This window comes from Crocodylus porosus, unplaced genomic scaffold (assembly GCF_001723895.1).
Source record: "Crocodylus porosus isolate Cpor-Errol unplaced genomic scaffold, CroPor_comp1, whole genome shotgun sequence".
In the NCBI taxonomy this organism is placed as follows: Eukaryota; Metazoa; Chordata; order Crocodylia; family Crocodylidae; genus Crocodylus; species Crocodylus porosus.
The window spans coordinates 2,452,794-2,478,888 of record NW_017728951.1 but is presented as its reverse complement, the minus strand read 5'-3'; positions in this window follow the sequence as shown (position 1 = coordinate 2,478,888).

Genomic DNA, 26,095 nt, shown 5'->3' with positions numbered 1-26,095 from the left:
CCCCACCCCCGTTAAAATAGGAACGTTTCACAGAAACCTAATCAGTTTCAACAAAACAAACCAAGGTTTCTCAGGTCCAGGATAAAATTTTGGGTTAAAATAAGAAGAAAAAGTAGAGAAGCAAGCAGAGTGAACCTTGAACTGGAACTCCCTTCCCTCAGGCAACTGTTATTTATTTTTCTCTCCCCTGGCCATGGAAAGAAATTTTGAATCCCTCCCCACCTCCCACCTCCAAACAAGAATCCTTGTTTTCTGGCCAGCTCTTGTCTTTACTATTTGTTATTTATATTGTAATAACAACCTGGGGCAGCCCAATCAAGAATCCAGAGAATGACTGTGGGTCAAAACTGAAAGTCTAGTTCTGCCACTTTAGTCACATTTTATAATGCTTCACCCTGATGAAATCAATAGGATGCCTTGTAGACAAAAGGGCAGCATGAATAGACTCTATTTATATAGTCTGACCAGGACTAGTACATTATACTTTTATTGGTACCATAAATAAATGTTGACATCAACATTAATAATGTTGTCTTGCACCCAACCATTATAGAGCGCATCTTAGTTTCAATCCACATTTCAGCATATTCAAAAGAATGCTGCATGATATCTTCTGAAGTAATAGAAAGTTACACAGATGTGTCTGCAATAAAAAGTATGGTATCCTTTCAATTTTTCCTTAATTTCCCACCCTTCTCTTTACTATTTGATGTCGTTATTAGTATACCAGAAGGAATAACTCTATTACAAATGCAGGGCCCCGGAGAGAGATATGAATTTCAAGCATCTGAAACAAAGTGAATGAGTCCTTCAGAACTCCTCTTCAAATCAGCACAGCCCCATTAATAATTAAACTGCACTGTGACCTAAATAAATCATAAGATCATACTTCATTTAAATACCTCTTGTCACATACCAAGCTAGTCCAATGTTCTAAAAGGCTTGAATGCTGAGGCAGAAAGGAGTAGCCTTTCAAGTAAAATTAAATAATGCTAGCTGTACAATGTTAAACATGAAACATCTCTGAGCAGTTAGGAATGATTTTTCCTTTGAATTTCAATCGCTAATGCCAGTGTAATTTATCCCATCATTAGGCAGCTGTTAAATTTGTGGATATTTGACAGGAAAGCAAAAACCAACAGTTATTCAAGTAAACACCTTCTCTGTTTATTAGAAGATATCCAATCTACACCATATTTAGTGATTCAGTAATAAAGATAATTGCTGTGCTCTCCTTGTGTGTTCCCAAGAAGTAATATTCTTCTGCCAATAGTTCAATTAAGTCAATTAAAATAAATGGCACCATCAGCCACTGCAGTGTGTAACCGAGGATATTGAGTCACACCTTCTTCAGTGAGAGCTTCAGCACAGAGAATAGACTGACAGTACCTACAACAAGATACACCAACATTGTGTTGTGGAAATACAGTTTCTCACATATACTGAGAATGTAAGTACATTTGAAAGTTTAGCTTTTTAGTTTCTTTGGCTTTGAATGGGTAGAATGAGAATGGCCTTTACAGGTAAAGCCTTCCTAGATTTTTTGCCATCTGCAGTTTTGTACGTCAATTTCCATTGTTCTGACTGGAATGAAAAATACCATTTTTTTGGTCCAATGTGCATCAGATAGGAATGAAAGACCCAAATGTTCAACAGGCAAATGTTTAACCATTTTTTTCTCATTTTAATAACTCAGTAACACTAGTATATAGCAGATACATAATTACTTGTGGATCCTCTTATACTTTTAAAAAAAGACAGCATCTATGAAAGTAGCACCATTTAATAGTGACCTAACAGACACAAACCAAAGGCTCTGAAATTCAAAACCAATTCAGTTAACTGTCCCTCACCATACCCATTATTCTTCAATTGTTATGCATCTGTACAACTGAAAAATTTCACCAGAACTGCAAATGTTGCAAGAGATGCTGTTTTCATAGAAATTGGTTATTGGGATTGAAAGCACAAAGTTGCAGAAAAACTTGAGAGGCAGTGTGTTTTCCTAAAATTTCTAGCTCAAGGTTGAGAGAATTTGGATGAACATGTTGGGGGTGGCTTATATGTAGTAGTCATAATATCAAGCTTAGGAACAGAGCTGGCTAAAAATCTCTCTTCCAAATTATTTTTCATTGATCTATATTGGCTGGCACCTCTTTCTTCTCTGTCTTCTCTGTGCAAGTGGGGAGCCCTCCTGCTGCCACTACTTGAAGGATTGTGCTGTAACATATGCAGATACCAAGAACTTGGAGTGCAAATATAGTATTCAGTAGATTTAAAGCAGCAAGGTGGTCTCACCAATGATCCATATAAAGCTTGTTTTGTTGAAGAAGGCCAATTGCTTTAGAAACTGCGAAAAAAAACACACCTGCTGATAACTTTATTTTTGGCCATTAACCATAGAGACTAACAGCATACATATTCACTGAATACGTAAGACAGGATGGTACCTATTTTCCAATTTTCCAGTTACAAGTCTCAACATCAGGGACCTGTATATAGTAGCATGTCATTTTAATCACAGAAAAATATGTGCATGTGTGTGTGGGAGGGGTGGGGGGGTTAAATCAGAAAACTTCGGCTTTTTTTAATCAGAGTAAACCAGGATCCCTGCTCATCATTTTTAGCTTATATTAGCTTTGGTATTAATAATCTTGCAAATTTAGAAAAGATTCCAGTATATAAAACATCTCAGAAATATATTCAAATGATAAAGCTAACATATTGATGGTGAAAAAGAAAAAGAAAAAAAATCTGTCTGTCTTTCTTTCTTTTAAATCAGCACAACAATATATCAGTTTATTAAGTGTGAGGATGTGTTTAATTCCAGAAGACAGTTCGACTCAATAGCACTAGATAAAACACACAATTTTTTGCTATAATATTAACAGTAAGAAGCTCAAAAATTTTATATAGTGCCCTCTGAAAAAAAAATCTAAAACTTTTAAATGTCAAGATACAGAATAACCATACAACTATGTAGTAAAACATGAAAAATTAGGATTTAGAGCTGGTCTCTTACAGTGGATAGTATTGGCAGAAGGTAGTCTCTAAGGTGCCACCATAACTAACTGGTTCAAAGAGGCATAAGCTTTGTGTGACAAAATAGTATTTGCTGAAGTAGGCTGTTGCCTACAAAAGCTTATAGAATCATAGAAAATGAGGGTTGGAAGTGACCTCAGGAAGTCATCTAGTCCAACCCCATGCTCAAAGCAGGTCTATCCCCAACTAGATCATCCCAGCCAAAGCTTTGTCTAGCCGGCCATTAAAAACCCCCTCACTGACATATCTGGGTAACCTGTTCCAGTGTTTTACTACCCTCCTAATAAGAAAATTCTTCCAAATATCCAACCTAAATTTCCTTTGCTACAGCTTGAAACGATTGCTCCTTGTCTGCCACCACTGAGAACAGTCTAGCTCAATCCTCTTTTGAACCCTCTTTTAGGTAGTTGAAGGCTGCTAGTAAATTTCTTCTCAGTCTTCTCTTCTCTAGACTCAATAAGCCCAGTTCCCTCAGCATCTCCTCATAAGTCAGGTGCCACAGCCCCTGAATCATTTTTGTTGCCCTCCACTGGACTGTCTCCAATTTGTCCACATCCTTTTTGTACTGGGGGGGGGGGCAAAACTGAACACGGTACTTCAGATGTGGCCTCACCAGTGCTAAATAGAGGGGAATAATCACTTCCCTTGACCGGCTGACAACACACCTACCAATGCAGCCCAGTATGACATTATCCTTCTTTGCAACAAGGGCACACTGTTGGCTCATATTCAACTTACTGTCCACTGTGACCCCCAGGTCCTTTTATGTAAAGCTGCTGCCCAGCCAGTCAGCCCCCAGTCTGTACTGGTGCATGGGATTGTTCTATCTTAAATGCAGGGCTTTGCACTCGTCCTTGCTGACACTGATGTGACTCCTTTTGGCCCACTCCTCCAATTATTCTAGGTCACTCTGAATCCTAGCCCTACCTTCCAGCATATCCACTACTCCTCCAGCTTGGTGTCATCTGCAAACTTGCAAATGCTCTATGCCGTCTTCCAGGTCACTGAGGAAGGCAATGAACAAATGCAGCCCCAGGGCACTCTACTTGATACAAGCTGCCAATTAGACATTGAGCCATTGATTACTACCCTCTGAGCCCAGTGTTCCAGCCAGTTTTCTATCCACCTTACAGTCCATTCATCCAGCCCGTACTTCCTTAGCTTGCCTGAGAGAATGCTGTGGAAGACCATATCAAAAGCCTGGCTAAAATCAAGGTACACCACATCCACTAGTCTTCCCCGCATTCACAGAGTCAGTCATCTCATCACAGAAGGCAATCAGGTTGATCAAGCATGACTTGCCCTTGCTAAATCCATGCTGACTGTTCCTAATCATCTTCTTCAAGTGCTTAGAAATGGATTCGCTGAGGATCTGCTCCATAAATTTTCAAAGGACTGAAGTACAGGTGACTAGTCTGTAGTTCCCTGGATCCTCTTTCTTCCCTTTCTTAAAAATGGGCACCATGTTCACCCTTTCCCAATCATAGGGACCTCTCCTGATCACAATGAGTTTTCAAAGATGATAGCCAGTGACTCTGTAATCACATTAGCCAACTCCCTCAGCACCCTCAGGTGCATCCCATCCATCCTCATGGACTTGTATATATTCAGCTTCTCTAAATAGTCCCTAACCTGTTCTTCCACCACTGCTGGCTGCTCATCTCCCCAAACTGTGTTGCCCAGTGCATGAGTCTAGGAGCTGACCTTACTTGTGAAGACTGAGGTGAAAAAGGTATTTAGAATTTTAGCCTTTTCTGCATCCTGTTACAAGGTTGCCTCCTCCATTTAGTAAGGGACTCACACTTTCCCTGATCCTCCTCTTGCTACTGACATACTTGTAGAAACCGTTCTTGTTACCCTCCATATCCTTTGCTAGCCACAACTCCAATTGTACTTTGGCCTTCCTGACTTCATCCCTGCATGCCCTAGCAATGCTCTTGTATTCCTACCAAGCTGTTAGTCCAAGTTGCTACTTTCAATAGGCTTCCTTTTTGCGATTTAATTTACTGAAGAGTTCCCTACTAAGCCAAGCTGGTCTTGCTAGTCTTCCTACATATCAGGATGGTTTGTTCCTGCACCCTCAGTAAGCCTTCTTTAAAGTACAACCAGCTGTCCTGGACTCCTATTCCCTTGGACTGGCTTCCTAGGGGATCCCACCCATGAGTTCACTGAGCAAACCTATGTCTGCTTTTCTGAAGTCCAGGGTCCTTATTCTGCTGCTCTCCATCCTTCTTTTTCTCAGGACCCTGAACTAAATCATCTCATGGTCACTGCTGCTCAAGTTGCCATCCACTACTACATTCCCCACCAATTCTTCCCTGTTTGTGAACAGTAGGTCAAGAAGAGCATAGCTCCTAGTTGGCCGCTCCAGCACTTGTACCAGGAAGTTGTCCTGGTACAATCTTCTTGGATTGCCTGTGCACTGCTGTATTGCCCTCCCAGCAGATGTCAGAGTGACCAAAGTCCCCCATGAGAACCAGGGTTTGTGGTAGGGAAACTTCTGCTAGGTGTTTGAAGAAAGCCTGATCCACCACTTCCTCCTGGTCTGGTAGTCTATAGGAGATCCCCACCACAGCATCACCGTTGGTGCTCTCCCCTCTGACCCTAACCCAGAGACTCTCAACAGGCCTATCTCCAGTCCCATACTGGAGCTCTGAGCAATCTTATGGCTCTTTTACATAAAATGCAACCCCTCCTTCTCTTCTCCCCTGCCTGTCCTTCCTGAACAGTTTATATGCAGTCTGCAAGCTCCCACCAAGTCTCTGTTATTCCAATCACAACATAGTTCCATGACTGCAAAAACTTCCAATTCTTCCTGCTTGTTTTCCAGGCTCCATGCATTCATGTGCAGGCACCTAAGCTAACTAGTCATTTGCCCTGATTTCTCAGGAAGTATGAGAACACCTCCCCTTCTGCCCCTTCCTGCTTGCCCTTTCTTCAGGTGACCCACTTCCCCACTTACCTCAGGGCTTTGGTCTCTATCCCCTGGCGAACCTAGTTTAAAGCCCTCCCCACTAGGTTAGTGAGCCTGTTCTTGAAGATGCTTTTTCCTGTCTTCATCGTGTGGATACCATCTCTTCTCAGCAATCCTTCTTCTTGAAACAACATCCCATGGTCAAAGAAGCCAAAGTCCTGTGGGTGACACCACCTGCACAGCCAGGTATTGATCTGCAGGAAGCATCCATTCCTGTTCAGGCCCTTTCCCTTGACCAGAAGGATCGAACAGAACATGACCTAAGTCCCAGTCCTCTTCCCCCTTGGAGCCAGAGCCCTGTAGTCACTTTTCTGCTCAGGGTCTTCCCGGCTGTATGAATGAGTAGCATGGGGTAGTAGTCGGAGGGCTGGATTTGTCTTGGTAATTACTCCATGACATCTTGGATCCAGGATTCTGTAGGTACAGACATTCAAAAAGCATGAGGCAGAATCAATTCAAAATTACACAGTTTCCTATAAATGGCATAGATTTGATCTGTAGTGAACAGAACACACTGTCACCCTTTGGCGTGGGGGTGGGAGCACACAGGCTACCTGTCTTAGACCAGGTTCTGACATTTTAAAACCAGTCTGCGTATGCTGAACTTCTATTGTTGATGGTTTAGACCAGTTTCCAAACACTTAAACCAGTAAAAGTAAAACATCTATACCTGGCCTAAGGGTATAGAATTATGCTCATTTGCAATCCTTTCAAAAGGCCAGCAGCTGGTACATTCTAATTATATGAGAATGAGCCCAGAATGGTTCAAATGTTCCATTCCAAATTTATCAATACTTCCAAAATTTTTCAGTACTTCATCCAGATTTAAAAAGCTGAAGCGGATGGAGATTTTTTTTTTTTTTTTTGGTGGGGGGAGAAAGGTGTGCAGGTGGGTTTGCTCCACTTGAATTGTTCTAGGCTTCTCCACACATAACAGTTAGAAAGTACCATTTTACTGCCCTTTGGAAACATTTTCCTTTTGAAAGGCTTCAAATGTATATGTGTACATTTGTCCACACCCTAAGATATGCTTAGCATGCTTTCCACCTGCCTTCTGTCTAGCACAGCTAAATCTCTCTCAAATAATGGATAGTATTGTGAGTGCGGGATTTGGGGTATAAACCCTCTGGATTAGGAAATCCTGAAGGCTCCTTTTTGTCCACATGCCTATTAATAAAAAGTTTTCTTTCTTTCTCATTCAATGGTCTTATAAACCCTAAAGAATGTTATGGTTTATACTCAGAGTATATACTCAATTAGCAAAGAAGACTGAATAAATCAGCAATTATATTCAGTAAATAATATAAGTAGAAGAATTAAACAGACATAATTCTTATTTGCTCATTAACTGAATTAATTTTTTTCCCTATAATTAACTAGTGTGGCTCTGCTAACCCCATTCAGACAGAGAAACAGATACAGAAGAGTTAAAACAGACTGATTAACAGACTGGCTCAACAGACTCAACGGGAAACCGATTCAAATTTAAAAACAACTTATGTATCTCACTGAGGAACCTGACTGACAGTCTCAATTCTGCAGTTTAAACTTACAGTAGACTTACTTAAAAGTATAATCAATTTGTAACAGAATTCCATATTTTAAGTCTAGAGAATATTCATAAATGTGGTGGGAGGAGGGGAGTGGGGAGGCTGTGCAGTTAGCACTGCCACATAGGCCTCTGCTGCCCGTAACATATGCCATTGCATTATGCCATCTTATATAAATGGAATCCATTAGACTGATAAACCAGGAAAAAAAGTTTTGAAATGTTCCCACCTCTAGTTTTATGTTTCATGTTCCTTTAAACAAATTATTTGTTAAGGTGAAAAATCTTATATTCTCAGACTTCTCTACATTTTCGAAGTACCTAAAGTAACATAAATAAAACTTAAAAGCAAAGGCCAGACACTTATATGCTTACTTTTCTAAATACAGTTTTATGATTGGAAGACCAGCAAGCTAAAGCAGTAATGCAATTCCTGTGTAATAACTTAGAGTAAAAAGAACAGTTTCATTCTGAAGTTACGGGTTATAGAGTGTCATAAATATATCTAATGTGAGAGACCAGTAAAGTGACAAAACATCTCAGATCACTTCTCTTTTTCAGATGGTTATGATCAGACAAGTATTATATTCCTCCCTACATGCAGCATGTTCATTTACATATCTCTCCCATTTTGCATAAAAAATATACTGTTTGATGTATCTACTTGAGAGCACTTAGAGAAAGCTAAGACATTCCTAAATGGCACTCATACCTCCCTGATTGATATGGTTATTGCTTAATTGGTTAGAAACTGCCATTTTATTCTCCTCTAAACTAATTGTTCTTCTGCCACATTCTTAATATGCATTATTCAAGCCCAACTCTCCAAGAAGTAGCAAGTATTAAAAACCTGTAAGTGTAGAGATGAGCTAATATTAGTAATGTTAATATGCCCATCATATAAAGGAGTATGCATATACGTTTTATGCAGGCCTTGTTTTAATTTGTTTGTTTGTTGATTTAATACCTGCTGCAAGCTCAGTATCTGAGAGAGATAATTGAACATGCTTAGGGGAATATTCTCCTTTCAATATGCATGCACATCTCCCATTAGTGTTAATGGAAGTTAAAGCACACTCTGCAAAGGAAGAACACACTCCACAGAGTCCTGCAGAGATTGGGCTATGAATGCTTAGTTTCAGTAAGGAGAGCATATTCTTCATGAAGTGAATTAGCACCAAGAGAGCCTACCTGGAGGCTTTTACACATCGTTGCATCTGTCTCCAGTCAAAAAAAATCTTCTTGATGTATTTCTTATTGCACTTTAAGTCTTTGAAGTCCTCAGAATCAAGTAGAAACAAAATATAAGCTTTTCATTTTTAAGCAAGAAACTTTGAGGGTTTTTTTTTATGATGTGAGGAGGAAACAGTTGGATAGGCTGTCTATAGCTGTTAGCTATGAGGGGATGTATTACACTGTACAGTTAGTGGCATAAAATGAAGATAGTTCAACATCTCCTACCTAAGAAAAGATACACCAGTGAAAATCATACTTGATGAGGTATTTTGTCATTTAAAACTTTTTCCCTCTTTTGTGTCCTCCTTTCCAAACTTTCAATGTTGAAACTTAGATTTTAAAAAGTAGAACACCTACAATCATATAAAGGAAAAGAAAAGATTATCTCAAATCTTTGGAAACAGAGTCAACATTAGAAATATTGTATGTGAAATGCTGTATCTTGAGTAGAAGTGACTGAAAAAATAATTGTGGCTTGATAGATAATCAAATGAATACAAGCAATGGCTTTGATGCTGTTCCAGTTCCAAAATGACTTGATACAGTAAACTCTCTGGTAGCTGACACCTTACAGGCTGGCATGCTCTGTGAACCAGTATGCTGGTTTGCAAGGAAAAATGAAACTGGAAGTGCCAATTGTGGCACTTCTGGTTTCTTCGAGCCCCCATGGCCTGGGGCAAAGCAGCCTGTGCTGCTGAGCCCCCCTAGCCTGGGGGCGTAACAGGCTGTGCAGGGCCCACCTCTCTGTCCTGTGGGGCTCGCAGGGCTCATGGGAGGGACAGCAATGCTGTAGGAGGGGTGGAAGAATGCACCAGACATGGCAGGAGAAGCAGCAGCCAGGGACACTCAATCAACCGGCATATTTTGTTATCCAGCATCCCACATTCCCGGGGGATGCCCGATAACAGAGCTTTTACTGTATATGCCTAAACAGGACTCAGGTGGAATGTAGGTGCCTCTGTTCAACAATTCAGTGGGTGGGCAATTGGCTGCAAGGTAGGACCCAGAGAGCTCTTAGGAACAGACCTGCATCATCCTGGCGAGAAGTGGCCAGTGGTGTCCCTCAAGGGGTCCATGCTTGGTCTGGTGCTTTTCAACATTTTTATCAATGATTTGGAAGTGGGGGTGAAGAGTTCACTAACCAAGTTCATGGATGACACCAAGTTATGGAGGAGAGTGGTCATGCCAGAAGACAGGCTACACATACAGGCAGACCTGGACAGACTGCAATCAGAACCAGATGAGGTTCAACATTGAGAAGTGTAAAGTGCTCCTTCTGGGGACAAATAATCCCTAACATACCTACAGGCTTGGTGGCAACAATTTGACTTCTACCATGATTGAAAGGGACCTAGGGGTAGTGATCAACCATCACATGAACATGAGCCATCAGTGCAAAGCTGTAGCCAGCAGGGCAAACACCACTCTGGCATGCATCAACCATTGTATCTCACGTAAAATCAAGGAAGTGATTCTTCCACTACACTCAGCACTACTGAGACTGCAGCTGGAGTACTGCTTCCAGTTTTGGGTGCTGCACTTCAACAAGGATGTGAAAAAACTTGACAGGGTCCAGGGAAAATCCACCCATATGATCAGAGACCGTATGAGAAGAGGCTGAGGGTCTTGGGCCTCTTCATCCTAAAGAAGAGAGGACTGAGAGGGGTAGCAGTGTACTACTACATCAGGGGAGTACATCAAGAGCTCAGTAAACAACTGTTCACCAGGGCACCCATGGGGAACACCAGGAGTAATGGATAAAGAACTCCTGGAAGACTGTTTCATGCTGAATTCTACAAAAAACTCCTTCAGTCAGGGTGTCCAGACTGTGGAACAAAACTCCCTCCACGGGTGGTGCAACCACCTACCCTGGGAATCTTAAAGAGGAGACTGGGAAGTCACCTCACTGGTGTCACCTGACCCCCAGTTGTCTTTCCTGCCTAGTGAAGGGGGGGCTGGACTCAGTGATCTTGCAAGGTCTCTTCCAGCCCCCTAACAAGCTATGAATCTACAAAAATCATTAAAAAAATCCAAAGCTATCCAAACTGACACCAGTCAATGCCCACAGAACTAATTTGGTGCCCAGATTCTTTAGGTGCTTCCATGTTGATCTGGGGAAAATCCCTCAGCACCCACACACTACTACACATACTCAGAAAAACATCAAACCTGCTACCTAAGTGCCTCACTTCCCCCTAAACTCGGTGAAAATAGGGTTTTCCAACTCTCTCCTGTCTAAGTAAGACCACTGGGGCAATACTCGTGGGGCCAAAAATAAAAGCAAACACAAAAGTGTGTTTTTCTAGGTAAACCTAGAAGCCAGGCCTTGTATTTCTTGGCCAAGTGTTCTCTTACCACTGGCCTAATGCGAGAAGATAAGTATCATCTCACCACCTATAAGAATTTGTAAGTTAATGGGAGAGGGAGGGTTTTTCCCTCCCTCTGAACTTCATGGTGCTGTCAGGCAGCAGGTGTTCAGTCACTGTCAGTTAGGCATTCAGCTATTCCTGTACCCCCTGAATAGACTCCAACCCAACATAACTGAAGTGCAATGAGATCTGATGCCAGATCCCAACAATCACACTTTCTGCCATCCGACATGTGCATGGCAGGAGGAACGACTGTGGAGTCCCACATCAGATCCCATTGCACCATATTGCCAGTGCATGGGAAGCTCAATTCAGCAAGTAGCAAGCTTGACTCCCGGCTATAGGAGTGGGCCATACATCCCTGTGGCTGGGAGCCCTGTCAGCTGACCACATCTACCTTTAAGTATTCCATTAAAGGTGTTTTCAATTCAGTAGCCAAAAGGTATAAAAGAGTCAATGACCAGAAGTCGAAGTGAGACAAATTCCAACTAAAACTAAATCCATATTTTTTAACAGTAAGAGTAGTTAGAAATTACTGGGACAAATTACAAAAAAAGGAGTACTGGCACAAATTACAAAAAAAAGGGCTGTGCTATTTTCTCTATTACTGGCAGATTTTAAAATCAAGACTGGGAAGTTCAGTGGCCTATGTTATACTGGAGACCTGACTGTAAGAAAACCTTCTGGCTTTATAAACCAAGAATCTCTGATGAAATGATGGATACTTCAAAGGATTTCTGTTTTAGGTTCAGTACACTTAACAAAGCTTTGCAACATTCTACCTATTCTACTCATCAAAACCATATTTTCTTCCTTCATTTATTTTTTTATTTTGGGGAGGGGGTATATGGGAGGAGGAGAGATAAATAAAACATGGTGTTGTTTTGTTTTATTGTTTTATAATCAGAATGGAAATGTTTTTTGCTGAGCCAATACATTGCCATGGCAGTTTTGTGAACCTGATTTAATTGTGCTTAACTGTATTCCTCCATTGTGAGATCAGTTCTGGGTACTTTTTCCTTGCATTACTGAGCAACCCAGCATGGTTTGGAAAGGCCCTCAAATTCACTCTGACAAACTGGTTTTTAGCATATACCCAGGAACCAAGTCTCTTGTGCATTTAAAGGGAGGTACAAAATATGAAGTATTGCCCAGGATACAAAATTCTCATTTTTAACCCTAATGAGTCACTTTGTTATATAGAGTCTTACACCTATAATTTTACAGGATGACATATTGCCTGTCCTCATTCATGCATCCTTCAACATTTCAGGGGAAAGGGGGAAAATATCTGGCACATCGATTTTGAAAAACCAGAAATGGCAGTTCAGCTGCACTGAGAACTCTGGAATAACAGGATCCAGAAGTAATTCCAGATACTCATAGGAAAAGGTACTCAGACATATAATGAATGTCATTTGTCATATGGATACAATTTATGCACTTTATATATACCCACCTTTGTGTTAGACCTGTTGTTTGTCACTATAAAGAAAACCTTCTCGTAAAAATATAGCACAGTCTTGTATTCCCACATCAGTGCACAGAGGTAAAGCAAACATCATGATGAAGTAACTGTTCCCTCTCTTATGTAAATCACTGTAGCTTGGTTGGTCTGCATAAAAACAACTTTTTTTCCATCTAGAATTAGAATTATATTGTATAGTATTATTACTAAATAAACTTTCCACCTACTTATTAGACAATAAAGTTCATTTTTAGCTCTTTTAGATGCTTAATGGTTCATAAATTCCAGACACTAGCTATACACATGACTTTATTATTATTTTGTAGGGAAAAATAGGTAATTATACATAGATATTAAGTCTTACAGTGTAAGCAGATAGATTCTTAATTCCTTTAGCTTTCTCTTATATTGCACTGTACAAATGACAGGCATGCCCCTTTTCTATGAACAAGCAGATGTAGTTATCACAGGAGACAGGGCATCTAGGTCAGTCATCTGATACATTAAAGCAAATCTCATGTTCTTGGAAAACCAAAAAAGTATAATGATTCTATGTCTTCCTGAACTGTGACAGTATAAGTATCTGAAAAAAGTCCTTCTGAAGGATACTCTTTAGGTAGACATAGCAACTTTATAATTAAGGCTCTGGATTCACTCCCAAGTGAGAAAAAAGGGATAAAACAATAAAAAAATTGGATAAAATAAAAATGGGATTTTTTTTATATTACATAGAGTTTTGAGCATGATTAATGAAAGCAACTAGGTTAATATGCCTTACAATGAATAGCTTTCATGCAACCTCATCCTCTCTTATGTTTGCTGGCAGCATGGCTATTAATAGTGCCTAAGCCTTACACTTGTACTTTCAAACGTTTCAGACAAAAATGATAGAAAATTTCCAATTAAAAAGGATAATCTCCCTTCAGAAAAGCAGTAAGCATAGTGAATAATTTAAAAGCTTTAGGGATAAAAAAATTTATTATATTTCCCACCAAGCAATAACCTAGAAGCCTTTATTAATGGTTAAGAAATAGAAGATAGAAAATGTATCACGGATTTTTGAAACATGATCTTTTCATAACTTGCTTTGTATCATTGTTATAGCTTGAAAAAACATTAACTCACACTGCATAAGAAAACTCATTTTTATGGGGAAAAACATTGATCATATATTACTTTTCAAAAACTATTTGTCATTTTTTCTGAATTTGGAGATTCCATGACCGAACTATTACTTAATACAAATTGCCATATTTTGACATATTAAGGACCTAGATCAGTACACAGATGTTTTCTAGCCATTAATACTTCCACTTATGGGGAATCCAAGCGATTCCTCTCAGGAAACATTGCACACATATAGAAATGTTCTGCCTCAATCAATCAATGTATGGAGAGGTAGTGTGAGGTTGTGGCACAAACACACAAGTCATACAAAGTCAGCTTCCCCCATCATACACTTTCCCTTTCAAAGCTCTTTAGTTAGGCAGGAAGTCAGTTTAGAAATAAATTCAAAACGGACTCAAAGATTCAATGCATTAACCTTAGCCAAAAGCAGATACAGGAACTGAAAGTCTTATTTTTACTCTCTACAAATCTACTCATTTTTCCTTTTAACACTGCAATAATTTTTAAAGCACAGCCCATTTTATAGAGCTGTTCAGATTTTTGTTCCTATTAGCAATTTTCCTTTCATATCTTATTTCATTCTTTAATAACATGTTCTTGTCAGAGCATTTTGCTAGCTATGAATAAGAGTTTATAACTTTACAAAATGCAATCAACTCCTGCACTATTTACACATTAAAACTATTGAATAATTCTACAAAAATATCACTTCCCTGCCAGTCATAATTCAGTTTCAACAGAGCATATACAAAGTTTTCACACAGAAACTCATGTGCATTATAGTCTATTGTGAGATAAAATGGGATTATTGAATCAGTCCAACTTACCCACATGCTGATATTCAGATCATCTTCTAGTTGAGATGTCTCCATGAATTAAGATGCTTAAGCTTCATGTTGTTGAATAGAAATATGCATGCTTTTACTTTGCAGATGCAGACTTTCCTAACAAATCCTTAAAGAGCTGCAGAAATCTAAGGGGAAAGGCCCTGTTAAGACATTTAAGACATTTTGTTCTTAAATCTAAAGACAATGTGCTTTCACTAAACAAGGAACCAATGTGGAATTAAAGCAATCTATATATTTCATTCTTTTGAAGCTCTGTTTGAACTTGGGGAAGTCGCGTAGGGTATCTATACACATGGTTGTGCTGCAGCGCTGGGCCGTTTTAAAAGCTTCCAGAGCTGCAGCGTATATATGTGTATAAACAAAAAATGATGGTGGCATGCTATTGAACTAAAACACACTGAAGGTGTTTTAGGTCAAAAGTACACTGCTGCCATTTTCTCAGTGCTGAGGTGCATTTTGCCATTTATACAAATGCATGTGATGCATCACCGGGAGCTTTTAAAAATGCACAGCACTGTGGTGCAAAGGCATGTGTATAGTGCAATTTTATTCTTTGTAATGTCGGAATAGTAACGAACATGCGGTTTGGCCCAATTCTTTGATCTTTATCTACAGATACAAGCCTCTTTGAATTCCCTGACATGAATAAGCAGGGACTGGATTACACAACTGAAGTTAGTTTGGCACAAGTCCAAAGCTCAGACTCATGTCTCTGGAGCCAAAGTAAGTCACCTGAACTCTTCAGCCACCAAAACACAGCATTATGGTTAAAGTGTCTTCATTTTCTTCACAGCTATTAACAGTGATGCCACAAATATCTTGCAACTCCCACATGGAGGATTAATCAACCTGAACACAATTTGATGTGCCCTCTAATGACCTTGATATTTTTTTTGGGGGGGGGGGGAGGGGGGTTGGCATCTTTTGTAATCAGAAAGAAAAAAGGCCAAAAATGTTACTGAAGTAGATTTCTAGTTTTTAAATTTACCAGGAAGGATCAGCAGCTGTTTAATTTGAAACCTGTCTGCCAGGCTTTGAAAGCCACAGAAAGATTTAGCCTTTTAATGACACTTATGTGACTGGATTTACAATATTTACAGGAAGCAATAGGGGAAAATCCCTTCTCAGAAACAAACTTACTTTTGTTTAAGAAATCAAAAACTTGCCAAACTGGGAAAGCCCTTGGAGGATTGGTGAAGGCCAATAGAAAAATGAAATTGGCAAAATGCAAGGAAAGCAGCAATAAACAGGTGCTTGTGAAGAAGAGAAGATCAAGAGAGCAGCAAAAACAAAAACCCAGTTCTTAATCTACCTTAAAAGGGTAATTAAATAAAGCAAATGACATGTGTCATGTCCTGCAGGTAAATCTACAATGACAAAACACACAGCGGTGCATTTCATTTCACATTTACTCTCTCACTGGCAACAGAGTGATCTCTGTGAATTAGAAATAGGAAGAAATTTGCATTAAAATTATCTTCTTCCCCAACAAGAACAGGGCTGGAAACAGAATCTATTATTCTAACTTGGTCAGAGAGATGCTGAGATGCTCGGACCAGTTAGTTCACTTCTCTTATTCAACAATCTTGATCACATTATATTCATTATGGCATAGCAAGAACAAATTTTTATCTTTAAATAGTTCAAAGGAGTCAGAGAATTAAGTTGGAGTGGGCTTTTAATAGAAGTTTGTGGGTATTATGAGCCTTCTCAATCTTATTAGCAGCAATTGGCAGGCAGGTATCACACTTGGAAGTACAATTCATGGGAGGCAAGTGGAATTTTCTGAAATGAAACTGACTGCCTTGTATATAGACTTAGAGGTAGATGCTGTAAAAAACACAAACAAACAAACAAACACCCTGCAAATAAACTCAACACGTGTTAATAGATGTTCTATTAAATAGCAGCCCTTAGAGAAGCAAGTTTACTTAAGCTCAAGAACTGTGTTTATATTATTAGTATTCAAGGACATCACTTATTTCTTAGGGTCTAATCCTTTGTACACAGAAATACATGAAAGTCTTCCTCTAACAGCCAGTGGATCAGGTTCTTAGCTTAGCTCCCAGTACTGAACCTACATGGCATTGTATAGAATTCATTCATTTGCACTCCATCTGCACAGCTGCAAAGTCCTTTTCCAAGTGTCCTTTTGCAGAATTATCTCCACAGGCTACTGTCTAGTGCATAAATCTCAGCAGCAAAATCCCAGCAGCTGAGAGAGTTATGCAAATTTAAGATGATAGGGAAGGGGGGTTCAGGGCATTAATATCTATTCTAGGCATCTAAGAAATAAAGTAGAAGTGTTCTTCTAACTTTGGTGAAATGGAACAAACAAGTGCAAATTAGCCCACAGGCTTGGTTTGCTGCTCAGCCTTGTTTTCTATACCCATAGAAATTGGACCTGAAGGATTCACTCATCAGTCCTGAGCAGTCCAAACACACTACACAACAATGTTCTCACACATGAACTCATATGCATGTACACATCAGTGACTTCCACAGGGGCAAAAGACAGACACCGAGAATTTGAGCTTTAAGACAAGCAGATCTCCCAGTGTAGTCCTGCATTAGGGTATGATTCATAATATCACAGTGCTAGAAGGAAATCTACTAATTGTCTCCAACAGCTATACCTGCCTCTAAACAGCCATTTGATTTCTCATCAGTTGAAGCAGTTGTATACTCAGCCCCTCTGTGTCAGTATGCTTCTACTTCATTGGTATGAGATTTTTTGGGGAGGGCAGAGGGGGAGCAGAGTGAAAGTATTAAATGTTCTTGAAAACTCCTAACAAGGAATGGCTTATGTTGCATTTAAGATTGAACATAGGAGGCAACTGCAGGAGTAAAAAGGGGAAATATCCTGTTTCCAATCATCCCTAAGGATGATCTTAGAAAATTAGGGTTGGAAAGGACCTCAGGAGATCATCTAATCCAACCTCCTGCTCAAAGCAGAACCATCTTGTAGGGGTGAGTGAAGCAGGTCATATTGAATTCAGTTTCAGCCTGATTCAGGGGACAATGATTCAATTCATTGATTTGGATCACTGTCCCAATTCTATTTGGCTGAATCCAAATCTGGTGATTCGACACCGATTCAGAGATTCAGCCATAGAAAAAGCTTTAAGTGTTTTTTCTATATACCTCGAGGTACCAGGCATGGCTTGTAAACACTGAAATGATGGGGTGGATGGAGCATCCCACAGGAGCACGGGGAGGGGCAGGGGGACCCTCCGCATGCTCAGGGGCGGACCCGGAAGAGGACCAGAAGTGCTTCTGTTCCACTTCCAGGTCTGCTGCTGAGCCCCACCCCATGCTCCTGTAGGATGCTCCATCCATCCCACCATCTCAGCATTCACGAGCTGCCTGGTATCTTCAGGTATGTAGAAAACACATTTAAAGCTGGGCTGATGTCCAAATCATTGAATCTCTCTTAATCAATTTGGAGGGATCCAATTTGATTCAGAGAGATTAAAGGGTCTCCTGGTTCAAACTGGATTTGGAGATTCATCTGCTGAATAGGGCTGAATCTCCATTGAATCAAATCAGGGACTGAAGCTTCACAGAGCCCTACTAACCAGGTCTTAAACACCTCCAAGGATGGAGATTTTACATCCTCTCTGGGTAACCTGTTTTAGTGGTTTATTACCCTTCTAGTGAGAAAGTCTTTCCTAATATCTAATGTAACTTTGGCTGCTGCAACTTGACACCATATCTTCTTGTTCTGTCATCTACCATCACTGAGAACAGTCTAGTTCCATCCTCTTTGAACCATCCTTCAGGTAGTTGAAGGCTGCTATTAAATCATCACTCAATCTTTTCTTCTCCAAACTAAGTAATCCTTATTCCATCAGCCTCTCCTTGTAAGTCATGTGCCTCAGTCCCCTACCAATTTTTGTTGCCCTCCACTGGGCCCTCATAATCATAAACAGTTTCTGCAATATCAATTCTAACAACAAAAATACTACTCTGTCTTTGTCTGGGTTTGTCATTAGTAGGCATACATCAAGCAAGCTGACTGCAGTTTGCTCTTCATCTGGCTCATAATAACTTCCTCCGCTGTGTGTAGGTACAAATGTATTAATAATTTTGCCTTTGGTTTTAAATGCATCACTGAGATAATGTAATTCCCCTGAGAGCTCTATCCTTGCCCACTACCCTGTCATTTTGATATTGTTGCACTCTTGTGCTCCAAATACCATTTTTTTTCCAGGCTGCTATGGTGAACAACTTTCTTTCAAGTGATATTTCACCTATTAATAACTCATTGTGTAAGTATTATTCTGAAAGGTGTTGCTTTGGATGTACAGCCTTTCTTAGTTGTCAGCACTTTAAGCTTCCATTCTCATTGAAGTTTAGTGAACTGTAGAGATCTATCAGATTCTTAACTGTACCTCTTTTAGTTTAAGCTTTTTAATCATTTTCAGTCAAGATTTATTCTTCAATGAGGCTGTCCTTGTAAAAGTTTTAAACTATATTCTTTTCAGCTTGGTTATGAATTGTGTACTATGGCATATTGTTTAAAAGTATGTTTAAACATTTCTGCAATAGATACCACTGTAAACTTTCTGGAGCTACTTTTTCCCCATTCACTCCTATGTTTTACAGACTATAAACTCTTTTTTTCAGAGTTTCATCTTCTCTACTAGACAAGTAGGGAGAGGCAGCCCATCTCTGATACTTAAATGAACCTTTCAGTCTTAAGGTTTAACTATCATCAGTCATCTTCTAGTCATAAAAATAAAAATGTATCATAGTGTTATCATAGTTTTATGGGTTCATCTTGTGCCTCAGGTCTTCAGGCCACAGTATAATGCGAGTTGTCATAATGTTTTCATTCATATTACAACATACCAACCTTATGGTCTAGTCAAAACCTCAACTGTTTATTTATTGTGTCAGTGTTAAAACACAGCAGATATTTAATTGCCTTCATCGCTAATCTGATGTCCGGAGCTTTTTTATCACATTCCTGGTTCAGGTCTTCTTATACTTTACACTTCTGGGACCACCCCAAGAAAAGAGGTATGACCCACAAATCTCCCAAACCAGCTTACTCAAGTTGGCCATAACAACAACCTCTCCACTGACTCTCTTGCCTTGGTGGATGCATTGAGGGACAGAATCAGGGCTCTTGTTTCCTGCACACTCACTCCAAGAAGCCCAAGGAGGACAAGAAAGGAAGTGGTTTGGCTCTTATTCCATTGTATGCGCTTGTACAGGTACACCAACATCTACCCTGTACATAATTTATTTTTAGGGTGAAATTAATGGGAAAACTACTATTATTTTTAAAGGGACCATTAGCTTATGAGGTAAAAGTCAAAGGTCTTACCCAGAATTAACCAATGAATGGCACAACTGGCAAGCTAAATTTAAAAACACATTATTGAAGTAACATTATTCTACTCAGATACTAACATCCTTATTTATAGTTTCATGGTAGTGTTTACTGCCATGCACCTTGTTTCAGTTTTCCCTGATCTCCTGTGAATGTTTTACAAGTGATCTAGCAGAAATATGAGACAGAAGACTTACCATTTTTTGTCTTTTTGAAAAGCTGTGTTTGCTTGAATCCTCAATTGCATGAAGATTCTGGTTTTGACATTCAGAACACACACTTGTTTCAAATACTCTGTGATTAATCTCAGTGTACTCTAGTAGATGAATTTAGCCTCATCATGCTTTCTTTTTAACTGTCACGTCTTATCTCCTTTATCTGGTATTCAGGTATTTCCTAGTACTTGTAAAAGTCTTGCACTGTTAAGTCCTTGCAAAGTCCAGAGCAAAGTTCCACAGGCCATATAGAAAATTGCTTAATACTTCTATACTCATTTTCTTTCCTCCTGAGGAGACAGGAATGTTGTTCATAGGGTATTTTATGAATGGGGAATAGGTACTTTTCATTTGCACTTTTGTTTTTAAAGAATGCATGACCTGACCTAGAGAAGACATTTAAATATTTAATTGGCAGTGCCATTAATTTCCAACAAGTAGGTCTTCTCCATTTAAACAGGAACATTGTTCAGTATAAATGCACTTTAATTTTAAGTAACAATCACACATGACATTTTTAGCTTGGTGAAAATATAAATGGATGTTTTCTTTGCTGAAGCCCTAAGCAAAACTACATCAAGCCACAAGTCTCAGGCAGCTTTAAACCTCACCAACATAGTTCCTGCACTGAGTTTGTATTTTACTATAAGCCTTTACAGTGGCGATCCTACTTTCTGATGATATTTCTCTTCATCTTTGCTCCATATGAATTGCCTTACTGGCTATTTTATAATGGCAGTGGAAAAAATTGCTACCCCTTCTTCCAGCTCATTTACTCACTGGGAAACAGAATCCATGTTTAACACTTCTCTGCTCTGTTCTTTTTGATGGTGCCACAACATCAGCTACAGTGGGCAAGTCTACGGAGATAAAATTACCTTATTTTCTGACTCTTTCCTTGTATGCCTATGGAAGTCAGAGCACAACTAGACACATATTAGAACAGCTTTGCTTGGTAAAGAATTGTGGGAAAATGTATTCCTGACTAAGGAAAGTAAAAACTTTTCCACAATCAAATAGAGTTGGTGCATTTTGTTGGCACTGGATTTATGACTCAGATGCCTTGTTCTGGGCAAACCCAAACCCTCAGACCAACACTGTCCTCTCCATTCAATAATAGGCAAATTTTATTGATACACAGTGATAGCATATAAAAATAATCCAAACAATTCTATAAATACTAGTCCTAGAGCTGTCAAGATATGTTTAGCCAGTATGTGAGTATCACCCTGAGATTCATTCTTGAATGTCAGATGTCAGCAGCCTGGAGGTTGAAGGCCAAAGCCCACCCTGCCCCAGTGGAGTAGGTGGGACAGGCTGGTGGTGTGCCTTTTATCCATGGTGGCCTCAGGTTCCCATCTCAGGTACCTTTTGATGTTCTGAAATCTCTCCTTTGTTATCCGTTCTCCCCCTCTGATGAATCTTCATATCTAGGCATTGTTGATTGGTCTCTCTGTGGTCAACATACTGTCCACGTTCTGTTCTGTCAGCATATTCCTTTGTTTTATGAACCCAACACATGCACACATCTGGTCTTTTACTGATTTGGGTCTTTTACTGGTTTCTCCTAATTCCGTCCATCTACCAAAACCAGAAATCCCAAGGGTTGTGCATGTGGGCACTGAGACCTGATGCCAAAGCTGCAGAGCCCTTTTTCATGATGCGTGTGACCAGACTATGGAATAGGCACCCAGCGGGGGTGATGCAGGCACCTTCTATGGAGGTCTTCAAAAGAAGACTGGACACGCATCTTGCTGGGGTTATTTGACCACAGCAGTCTTTCCTACCCAGAGCAGGGGGGCTGGGCCCAATGATCTCACAAAGTCCCTTGCAGCCCTAAACTTCTGTGAACCTCTATTCTGGAACAGTGTGGTACACGTCTTCCATTTCCCAGCCTGCTTGTTTGCTTGCCTGTGTCAGAGACAGTAGGCCTTGAAGGAAACTGTCACGAAACAGGCTTTTAGAAATTAATTTTACCTTGCTGTTGCCTTGGACCATTTTTCTGGTGCAATATCTACTTTACTTATAAGCCAATTCCCAAAAGTAAACTTCTAAATACCATTTTCTAGCCACCACATTTCTCTTCCAGGTATTTTTTTTCTCCCTAGCACAAGATGAGTGGACCTAGACCATTGTTAAATTATATTTGCCTTCATGAGAAAGTATTCTGTTAACCAAACAAGGTTCTTTGCATGAATCTGATATCTTTTATTAAACAAACTTAAATAGTTGGAAAATAATTATTAAGCAAGCTTTTGGGCTCAAAAACCCTTTGTCAGGCTAAGGAAGTTTCAGCAGTTGGTGTGTGCTCTTCCTGGATGGAATGAAAAGTAAAGAAGCCAGAGACTGGTCTGGTCTGCATATGAGACAGGTAGTCAGTGAGAATGTAGACTGAGGATTCAAAGGGTGAGAGACAGGCTGGGGGGAGGTGGGGGGAGAGAGAAGGGGGATGAATAGTGGAGAGATTCCTAGGGAGTCAGAAGTCAGGCAAGTTATAGTGTGTCATAAATCCAATGTCTATATTCAGTCCATGATTTTTAGTATCCAGGAGGTTGATGAAGTGGAGTTCATAGGCTTGTCTCTGGGAAGTGTTTTGTCAGTTTCCTTTGAGGATCAGGACTGAGAGATTGGAGAAAGAGTGGTTGTCTTGTGAGAAATGTGACCCCACAGGTAATTGAGTATTCCTGTCTTTGATAGATTTCCAGTGTGCATTCATTCTGGTGCGAACCAATACGGAAAATTCTCAAACAACTGCAACCCATACTAGAAAGAGACCTTACTCTTAAAGATCTTCCCAGAGCCACCCATACCAGCCTTCAAACAAGCACTGAACCTCACTAACCTCATCATCAGAAGCAAACTTCCTCAAGCCCAGAACACACCAAAAGGATCCAGACCATGCCATGACAAGAAATGCAAAACCTGCCGACACAACTCCACCACCCCGACAATTATTACCCCCACAACAGATCCATCAGCATTCCTGGATCTTACAGCTGCACCTCCAGAAATGTAATTTCTCATCCAATGCACCAAATACCCAGATGGAAAATACGTAGGAGAGACCAAACAACAGCTGCACACCAGAATGAACACACACCGGAAATCTATCAAAGACAGGAATACCCAATTATCTGTGGGGGCACATTTCTCACAAGAAAGCCACTCTCTCTCCAGTCTCTCAGTCCTGATCCTCAAAGGAAACTGACAAAACACTTCCCAGAGACAAGCCTATGAACTCCACTTCATCAACCTCCTGGATACTAAAAATCATGGACTGAATATAGACATTGGATTTACGACACATTATAACCTGCCTGACATCTGACTCCCTAGGTATCTCTCCACTATTCATCCCCCTTCTCTCTTCCCCCCCACCCCTAGCTCATCTCTCACCCTTTGAATCCTCAATCTACATTCTCACTGACTACCTGTCTCATATGTAGCCCAGCCCAGCCTCTGGCTTCTTTATTTTTCATTCCATCCAGGAAGAGCACACACCAACAGCTGAAACTTCCTTAACCTGATGAAGGGTTTTCGAACCCAAAAACTTGCTTAATAATTGTTTTCCAACTATTTAAGTTGGTCTAATAAAAGCTATCAGATTCACGCAAAGAACCTTGTCTGCCTATGCCCTTAGACCAACATGGCTACAACCTACACTTCTGTTAACCACGTTTTTTTTAATTAGAAGTTGTTCATTTGGAAAGCCAGTTAAAATTAAAATCTTGTCAATTAAAATTAAACAGTTATTTGTCTTCACAGGAACTGTTGTTAATGTGTGCTGTGTACATATATATTTTAGTATAGGTAGTAGCTTCTAGTGCATTTGAGCTGGAGACAAGCTGTACTGCTGGGCCCTCAACATCTTAAGTCTGCAGCTGAGAGCATAAGGTTGAAATGCAGACGCATCTCAGCCTTCTCCAAATGATCTTACTTGAGATGAATATCCCTCGACTTTCCAGTTTGAAACAAAAAAAGGACTTCCAGATTAGTTTTTTCTTTATGCCTGAGGCAAAGTATCCAATGCAAGTGCCTATCACTGGCAAGCATAATTGCCCCGCAAGGAACATGCTGTTTGAAAGCTAGCAACATGATGTTAAAAACATTTCAGGAGCTCATACTCATTACTTTTATTCTGTAAAACTAATTGCAAGTTGATAAGTGTATGTTAGCTAGCTATAAAACTTATAGAAAAGGAGGAATGGAGAGTTGCAACTCTTCTCAGACAGTGAAAGAATCAGGGCAACCACAACATTTTAGTCCTTCGGCTGCAAATACAAGAATGTACAGATGGCATGTTTCACTCCAACAGCACTGCTAAAAAGTTTCTGAATACAGTGGGCATGCACATACCATTACACAGTGGATGTGTTGGCTATAAGCTAGAGGATCCCCTGGCTTGGCTAGTGATGCACATGCTCAGTGGGTTCAGAAGGGGAGAAGGTTCCACAGCTGGTGAACTTTTTAACTGCCCTGATGTAATGTTTTTACACCTGAGTTGGTTCAATTTGGGTATCCTAGTTTGGGTAGGATTTGATATATTTGATATATTTACCTGAGTAAGGGACAGCTGAGTGTAGTGTGCATGAACTTTTCCACCCAGGAGAACTTATATCAACCTCCAGTTCTCCTGTACAATATGAAGTTTCATTTCTACCTGGGAGAAGTTTTAAAATCTTCGCATTCTCCTTTGTCTGAGGAAGGGTGCATGAGCCTGAAAGCTTATAAAGAATTTTTTATTTTTGCAACTATCTAATTGGTCTAATAAAAGATATTGCAACTACTACAAGATTTCTGAGTACGTGTGCATGTGGAAGCGGTGTGTGAAAAAGCATGAATGTTGTGTGCACGGATGGATGTCTGATTGGCTGTCTGGATATGAATGACAGGTGTCAGTGGAGTACAGATATAAAAAGAAACAGATCTAAAGGGTTTGTGTTCCGTGCATGCATGACTGTGAGACTGTGCGCAACTGGTGAGACTGTGCCGGGAGCGCCTGAGGTTAGAGGGCCCAAAGTAGCTGAGAGCGGGCATGGTCCAGTGGCAGGGAGTCATGGGTATGCAGATTGAAGGTTCAGGGAACCAAAACCTTGGGGCGGAGGGGGAGTAGAGGGAAGGGTTAGGGTAAGGGTCCGGGAGACCAAGATCTTTGTGGCATGACTGTAGACTGGATCTGTGGGTGAGCGGTGCTGCTACAGCAACTGCTGGCTGCATATGAGTCAGCTTATGCTGTTTAGCACCCTTTCTTGGATAAGTATTGATTTGTTGTATTGTTGTTGGTTATATTGGATTGGTATTGGATAATTGTTGTTTTAATATAATTGTGGTTACTCCTTTGTCACATGTCTGTCAGTCATTTAGTAATTAATTCTATCACAATACGTTAGAGCTGGGCTGTAAGCTAATGACCTAATGAGAGTTGAGGCACCCACCATTCTTTCACTGGGCTGACCCCTAGGAGGATTAACACCCTCATTTGAATAATTAGAGATCACCATTCAACAGATGGCTGCACAATCCCTTGAAAAAGTATAAATTGTTTAAGTGATCAAGCTAGGAACAAATAATTAGATAGTTTACTCCACTCTATTTTAGTGAATAAATGTAATTGCATAAAATAAAATCCTGATTTTTCACTACTGAGACTTAATGTGGTATTTCTCCACTCCTCTCCTGCCAATATCAATTGCTCACAAAACAATGAGTTATGAATATATTGGAACTGTCAAACCTGTGCTAAGGTGGTTAAGTCATACAATGTTGCATTTGTACCCTCTCAAGTCATGTGCAATAGAACAGCATGGTACAATTTGTGAATTCTGAATATTAAAAAGGAACACAAAGTTAATTTCTCCTCTTTGTGAATATTCATGCCTACTTGAGTGCTTGAATGTTCATAGAAACTGAAGACATAAGGGTTGC